The sequence below is a fragment of the Dromiciops gliroides genome, chromosome 3 (genome assembly GCF_019393635.1).
Source record: "Dromiciops gliroides isolate mDroGli1 chromosome 3, mDroGli1.pri, whole genome shotgun sequence".
Classification (NCBI taxonomy): Eukaryota; Metazoa; Chordata; class Mammalia; order Microbiotheria; family Microbiotheriidae; genus Dromiciops; species Dromiciops gliroides.
Genome location: NC_057863.1, coordinates 525730655 through 525737758, shown reverse-complemented (window position 1 = coordinate 525737758; position 7104 = coordinate 525730655). Strand labels below are relative to the sequence as shown.

At 40.5% G+C, this 7104-nt stretch overlaps 1 pseudogene; it reads left to right on the top strand.

The window, feature by feature from the left end:
* The first annotated feature begins 422 nt into the window (after nucleotides 1–422).
* On the top strand, nucleotides 423–928 carry LOC122751189 (annotated as a pseudogene).
* The last annotated feature ends 6176 nt before the right edge of the window (nucleotides 929–7104 follow it).

Sequence of the window (7104 nt, the reverse complement as noted above, 5' to 3'; positions counted from 1 at the left end):
AGTGCTCCAAGGGTAAGACATGTGAAGTTAAAGCCCTTTATCTCTGAAGGACTCATTCTGCTTTGTAATTTGCCTACTGAAATAGCCTTCACGTTCTACAGGTAAATGGGTTAGGGGAGGATGGGGTGGAGTTGAGGTGAGAGAGAAGAGCACAAAGCAGAGAGGTTATGAGCAGAGTCCTAATTAGGCATTCTTCAATCTAGGGCAAAGTCAATGGCAGAGGAGGAAGACGAACAGTGCAGAAAAATGATGTCAAATACAAATAGTTTTCAAATACAAGTGGAAATCACTAAACTGTACACAAGGACCTATGTGGGCTATATATTGACTTAGAAAACCAAATATTTTTATGTTTATTTTACTATTAATATATCACCACATTAAAATCAGATAAGGGAGCGGGTGCTGCGGCAAGAGGGAAGATGGCAGACGAAGAGAAGCTGCCATCAGGCTGGGAGAAGCGTATGAGCCGCAGCTCAGGATGAGTCTACTATTTCAACCACATTACCAATGCCAGCCAGTGGGAGCTTCCAAGTAGTGTGGGCAAGAATGGTCAAGGTGAACCTACCAAGGTCCGATGCTCACACCTACTGGTGAAACACAGCCAGTCTCAAAGGCCCTCATCCTGGGGGCAGGAGAAGATCACCTGGAGCAAAGAGGAGGCACTGGAGCTGATCAATGGATATATCCAGAAGATTAAATCAGGAGAAGATTTCGAGACCTTGGCATCGCAATTCAGTGACTGCAGTTCAGCCAAAGCCAGGGGGGACCTGGGCACCTTTGGAAGAGGTCAGATGCAGAAGCCATTTGAAGATGCTTCCTTCGCACTGAGGACGGGTGAGATGAGAGGCCCAGTCTTCACAGACTCAGGGATCTACATCATCCTTCGCACAGAGTAGGAGTGCCTTGGGTTGGGGATCAAGGGCAAGGGAAGACTGACCTTTGTTCTGCCTCCCCCCAGACTCTCTCCATCTAGTCTACAGCTGCCTCTAAGAGCTAAAGTGGCCCAAAGGCATGGGGTAGGGGACAGGCCAGGGTTGGGGAACCCTTTACTTCCTATTTGGGGGCATCTTTTCCATTTTATTTCAGCCTTGATGGTTCCTCCCTCTGAAAGGTCAGTGCTGGGACCTTTAGTGTTGCTGGTGTCCTTGCCCCAACTGAAACCACACAATATTTATTGTACCCAGACTCTCAGAGGCAGGGATCAGGGGTGAGGATGAGCCCAGGTCTAGGCCTTCTCATCCCCCTCACCCCCCACTGCCTGAGGAAACCTGTCAAATCACTCCACTGTGGCCAACAACGGCCCCCACCCGGCTTTACCTAACAGCCACTCTTGGCTTCCATTCAGTCTGAACCTGCCTTCTGCATCTTAAGGAACTTTGGGTCAGTAGCTGGAAGGAAACTACTTGGAAATGAGAGGGGACCTTCAGCTGGGAGGGGGAAGGGCCTGGGTTATTCGAATTCCTCTTGCAGCCAGAGCATCTTGGAGGGAGACTAAATTGCTGTTTCTGCTGCATTGCTTTGTTTAGTTAAAAGAAAATCAAAATCCTCAGCTTTAAGGCTAATGCAAGGCAGTTGTATAGTTCTTGTTCTTATCCCCTGGCTGTCCAGATGTCCCCTATTAAACCTTGTAAACAAGAAAAAAAATCAGATAAGAACTACATTTTAATGGGGTTCAGGCCCCACTCAAAAGTGTTGTGGACCTCATGAGGCCCACAAACCAAGAGTTGGATACCTCTAATGTAAATGATAATCTTGTCCACAGTTACAATTGCAATACAGAAGTCAGAAACCCTTTCTCCACAGTGTCTGGCCCTTGGCCTCATGAAAGTTGGAATCAAGGGTGAAGTTCAATGAAGTTGACTGGAGTTGAATGGGAACCCATGCTGATGAATCCCAAGGAGTAGCAACCTTGACAGAGCGCTATATGGAAACAGGTTTGGTGGAGGACCAATAGACAAGGGATGATGAAAATAGTCAATATAGGGATAATGCATATCTCCCCACAATAAATAAGTATGAGGGGTAGCTAGGTGGCACAGTGGATGGAGCACCAGCCCTGGATTCAAGAGGACCTGCATTCAAATCTGGCCTCAGACACTTAACACTTACTAGCTATGTGACCCTGGGTAAGTCACTTAACCCCAATTGCCTTGCCCAAACAAACAAACAGATAGAAAGATAGATAAACAAACAAACAAATAAATAAGTATGTCCTTCCATGTCACATTAGGGGCAAAATCTGATTTGCCCCACATTATTTACAGCTACGGCCATTGATAAGTTGCAAGATCATGCAACTAGACATTGTTTCATTTGGTGATGAGTCCAGTAGCCTAATCAGAAACTACTTGCTAATTTAGTTAATAGAAGCTATCAATAACCTATATACTTCCACATCATGTTCACCCTGACTGTTATTGAATCTCTAGCAGAATGCAATATAAGGATATTTTTTCCCTTTATGGGGTGGATTATCTAGTTTCGATATATCACACTCTTTCTCCCTCAGTGATGACAAGGATAGTTGAAGATCCCCTAGACTGTATGCAATTTGGTAATGGAATCTGGTCACTTTTCAAAATTGTTTCATTGTAATGACATCTTGTCATAGGAAATTCATTGCTAGTGGTCACAATGCTGACTTTTACAGGACATGACATGGAATGGATGTTCAACCTTTCTCTAGTATATTAGTTAAGGAGAAACCGTACTTATTGCCATTTGATGGCAGAGATCAAGGAACTCTAAAGACCTCCATTCCGCTATGGATGCCTTCAGCTCTGCATTACTTCATGAAAAACTTATATATATATATATGTATACACATACACATATATGTATGTATTTATATGTATATTTATATGTATATATACATATAAACATATATATATATTTAATCATAAGAAAAGCTAGTGGAACATAGACAGTTTGAGGAGAAAGCATTTACTGCATGTGATGATTTGTTGTACCCAGATCAACAAATCATGGTGTGCTGGGCTATACCCCAGGGACCCTGAACTAGCTTTATGTAGAATCTTTGTAAGAAAATTCATTGTAATGTTATTTGATGAGGACACAAACACATATCTCTCTGCTGTTAGTTTTTAAAAGCACTGAAGGCTTAATGAAGGTTGCTTCCACAAGGTCAATAAATTATGAATATATAATCCTTTCAGACTTCCTTTCCTTTCTAGAATATTTCTTCCTTGTCCTCTTAAGAAGCTGTTCTTCATTTTTCAATTAATATTTGTTTACTTTTTTTCCTCCCATTAGTCAAAAGTATGTGCTTGTAAAGGAATCAGATTTTTGTAGTTTTAAAGAACAATGGAATGGATAGAAATGTAGGTTATTTTAATTTTAGTAATATCTTTGTTTTGTGCATCACTTTTAATTTCTGATACATTCCTCCCCACTCCTCTACTCAGAAAAGAAAAATGAAAGCAGAAAAAAATAATAGATTTAGAATAAGAGGACTTGGATTCAAACCTGAGCCCTACTACTTACCAGATGTGTGATCTTGGGTATCACTTAAACTCTCTATGCCTCAGTTTTCTTATCTGTAAAAGGGGGGAATCAAATTGGATGGCTTTTAAGATACTGTCCAGCTCTAAGTCTAAGATAGTACCAACTCTAACCAATGCAAATATGACTTGTTTTTACCCCAGAAAGTAGGTAGTTCATGTACAAATTTTTTATTTTATTTTATTTTTTTTTGCGGGGCAATGAGGATTAAGTGACTTGCTCAGGGCCACACAGCTAGTAAAGGTCAAGTGTCTGAGGCCAGATGTGAACTCAGGTCTTCCTGAATCCAGGGCTAGTGCTTTATTCACTGCACCACCTAGCTGCCCCTGATGTACACAATTATTCAGAGGTTAACTGTATACTTTATCTATTACTTGGAATGTATAATCAAGAGATCACACTACCCCAACCCCTTGTCATGGCCTTGTCTTTGGTACTCAAGCCATACCCTTTATTTGCCATCTGAGGTAAAATCTAAGAATCTTTAATTAACATACTGGTAGTTCTTTGAATTATAGAATTATAAACTCTTCCAGCTCAAAAGGAATATAGCATAGAGTTCATGATCCTTATTTTACAGATGAGTAAAATGAGGTTCAGTCAGGCAAAGAGATATATCCGGAATCACAAAAGCCTTGGTAACATTGGGACTAGAACTGAGTTTTCTTGACTTGCACACCAATGCTGATTAGAAAGCCTCAACTGGCTAATCGCCAGACTTTTTACTATTGCCAGCTCCATACTCTGGCAGCCTCCCATCATCACCTCCTAGAATTCAGATTAAGAAGCGGAGTATAGCCTACAATCTCCCTCACCTCAGCCTAAATTAGTGTTTTTCAATCCATAGCATAGCATTGTGGGAAAATAATTAGATTTGATATTAGGAGATTTGCTTTCAAAGGCTATTTCTGATTTTTATAAGTTCTTTGCCTTTGGAAAAATCACTCTTATTGGTTCCAAGTTTATTCTTCTGTAAAATGAGAGATTTTCACTAGATCATCTCCACAGCCCCTTCCAGTTCTACCTATTTTCAGCATCTCTATCTCCACTCCTATTTCCCTGTGGACCTAAGTTTCCTCACCTTCAATTATAATAATGAGGCTGGATTTCTAAGATCTCTCAATGATCTCTAAGGTTTTCAGATTTAAATCATGTAATTCATTGTTTCTGCCTTCTGATATAAGTTCAGCTCTTTCATTTACTGGCTAGAGGACTTTGAAACTTAGAATGATAGATCAAGGGGGCAACTAGGTGGTGCAGTGTATAAGGCACCAGCCTTGGATTCAGGAGGCCCTGAGTTCAAACCCAGCCTCAGACACTTACTAGCTGTGTGACCCTGGGCAAGTTACTTAACCCCCATTGCCCTGGGGAAAACAAAAGGAAAAAAAAAAAGAATGATAGATCAAAACCTCTCATTTTGCAAATAGGAAACTGAGTCTCATAGAAGATAAGTGACTTCTTCAAGGATGCAGAAGCAAGGGACAGAGCTGAGATTGGAGCCTATATCCTCTGATTCTAAATTTCTAATTATTTCTTAATTACTCTCTTTAGAGACTTAGGCAAAATTAATTAAGTTTTCTAACCTGGAGGCCAGTCCCTAACCCACCGTCCTGACTATAGCTTTGTTCGCAAGAGCTCCTAGATATGAATGATTCCAGGGATCGACTGAAATTCTTTTTGACCGAGAGAGGTCAACATTTTAAAGATATTCTGAAGTCAGTCAGGAAAAGTAGGATTACCAAGGTTAAGAACCCCACAAAGGCAGATTTAACTACAAATTGGGAAAAATCAGGCCTTATAAGCATCAAAGGTGAATGTGTGGGTGAGGATTCTGAATGACAGTTTGCAGTGGATAGGGGACATGGACAGAGAAGATCTGAATCTGGCATAAGGCCTATTTGTGAGTCTAAGGAGACTGGAAGAAGGGGATCAAATATTACGCTAACATTTATTAGAGTTGAATTAGCTGTGAGGTATATAGCTTAAAAAGAAAAATGACCTGGAAGTAGTGGAATATAGTGGAAAGAACAATGGGCTTAGAGGCAGAAAAAATGGGTTAAATCTCATTTCTGCCTCTTTACAATTTATATAACCTTGGAAAAGTCACTTTACCTCTGTGGTCTTCAATTTTGTCATCTATAAAATTAAAAAGATTTCCTAGATGGCTTCTCATGTTCCTTTCAGCTAAACTACTTGATAATCCTATGCAACCTGTCTTCTACTTCTGAGTCTCTAACTGACCACTTTTGTAAACCTAGCAATGCACCTCCCTTATCTTGACCTTGATTGCCTAATCTGTAAAGAGAAGGGATTGAATCTCTAAAGGGATGATCTCTAAAATCCTGTTAAATTAGGGGTGTGCTAGCAAGCAAATGTTTAACCATAGGCTTGGGGGGGGGGTGAAGCTTGTAAAACATACTTTTAAGTTAAAGCTGCATAATTAATGTTTTCTCCATTCCTTTCTTAAGTCTAGACAATTAAAAACAATAAATCAAGCCATAATTTGTAGCATTGTTCCCAATTTCTGGGCTGTAAATGTTCATACTGAAAATTTAACAGTCAGCTCTCATAAGCCAGTTACAAGTTAGCTAAAGCTCTACTCTGCATTTAGCTTTAATATCTATGAATCTATAAGCACCTATTGTGGTCTGCAGAACTGCCACCCTTGACTCAAGCCAAGGGAATTTCCTCCATTGGATTTGGCTGGCTTACAGCCTAACTAAAATACTGCCCATACGACTCATTACTTCTTCAGAGAATTCAATTGCATCCTAATTGCTCAACTGGAGTGTTCACTTGTCTCTAGAGATTTTGGTAGGGAGATGGGTCTACTGAGCATAATTTCACTCTGAAGTATTTTTTTCCAACTCTTTGCTGCTTGTGTAGGCTTTGCCTTAGGGATTGAATTTAATGTTTCCTTAGGGATCTTCTAGTCTACCTTGATTTTTGTCACATGTGCAGATAAAATGAAAGTGTCACCTCTGACAAGTTACAGAGGAGATTTTATCATTATTTGGACAGAATATGCCCCCACCCCACCCCTTTTCCCATACCAGTAATTAAGAAATCAGGTAGTAGATGGTAGAATTCTCTCTATTGACTTTGAACCTGAGCTCAAGAATGATTAAAATTGATGATGTGAATAATGAAGTGCCTCTTTTTGTATGTCTATCTTTCTGTCTTTTTCTCTTTGTACTTATTTCTCTCTTCTTCTTCCTTCCCCTCTCTGTTTCACTCCCTCCTCCTCCCCAAGCCCAGAACTAACCCCAAGGTAGAAAGGATAAGTTAGTCTGTCCCACAAAAAAACCTACAAAAATGACATCTCAGACTCCTGCCCCTAGCCCCAGCACTTTTCCATATCTTAAGGGTCCACAGTGCTTGAGCACTCCCCAACTCCAATTCATAGTTACAAGAGTGACTCATCCCCTCCTTGTTCTCTTCCTCATCACTACCTACCTCCCTTCACAACAATATTTCTTGTTCCCATACTATCTACCTCTGTATCTCCCCCACCCCCAACACCCCATTGAAGAGTAGGGAATTCTGATATGTAACTTCATAAGAATATGGTTTGCTACT